This window comes from Bison bison, unplaced genomic scaffold, assembly GCF_000754665.1.
Source record: "Bison bison bison isolate TAMUID 2011002044 unplaced genomic scaffold, Bison_UMD1.0 scf7180017864339, whole genome shotgun sequence".
Lineage (NCBI taxonomy): Eukaryota > Metazoa > Chordata > Mammalia > Artiodactyla > Bovidae > Bison > Bison bison.
Window position 1 is genome coordinate 1,234,748 of NW_011494911.1, and position 1,122 is coordinate 1,235,869.

Genomic DNA, 1,122 nt, shown 5'->3' on the forward strand with positions numbered 1-1,122 from the left:
TTTTTTTTTTTAACCACTAATCCAGTATGGGAGAAAGCAGTGGCATCCCACTCCAGTACTCTTGCCTGGAGGATCCATGGACGGAGGAGCCTGGTGGGCTGCAGTCCATGGGGTCGCTAAGCGTCAGACATGACTGAGTGACTTCACTTTCTACTTTCATGCATTGAAGAAGGAAATGGCAACACACTCCAGTATTCTTGCCTGGAGAATCCCAGGGACAGAGGAGCCTAATGGGCTGCTGTCTATGGGGTCACACAGAGTCGGATATGACTGAAGTAACTTAGCAGCAGCAGCAGCAATCCAGTATGACTAGTTTTCTTACAAGAAGAAATTTAGATGTAGACAAGTATAGATTGAAGACAGGGAGAAGACTTCTCTACAAGCCAAGTAGAAAGCCCTGGAATGGACCCTGCCATCACAGCTCTCAGATGGCAACATCCTGCTGACACTTCAATCTCAGATTTCTAGCAACTAAAACTGTAAGAAACAGCAATGTTTGTTGTTCAAGCCACCCAGGCTATGGTAAAAAAGTCTTAGCAAACTAATTATGGAGTAAATAAGAATTGAATCCGTATGATTACATCTAAAATAAGCCTGGATATAATGTTTTTGTGGTTTTAATATCTCTCTCCACCTGCATCTCCTTCATCTCCATCTGCATCTGCATCTCCATTTGCATCTGAACTTGTATCTGCTTCTTCATCTCCATCTCTATTACATATGTATATATTTGTCTATAATTGGTGGAAGTGGAGTTGACATTACAGTGCCAAGCAAAAATGAGCTGAGCTAAAGAACCATTTTTTCTCATTACAGGTAGGTTTAATAATGATGAAAATCATTCAGCGTTTAAGTAATTTGCACAGTATCATCTTAAAAGCTTTTTTCATTTTCTCTTTTTAGATCTACTTCCCATAGTTTTCTTTGTTTTGTTTGATAAATATTATTTTAGTTTCCTCTCAGAATTTATCATCAGAAAAATCAGTTATAAATGCAGTATGAAAACAAACTGAAACTGGTTCTACTTGCTGATATATTAAGTAATTAAATTATATTATTTAGAAATATACTACTCAGAATGATTATTTTCCAACTTCTGAAGTTCCCTTTTAGACACTGACA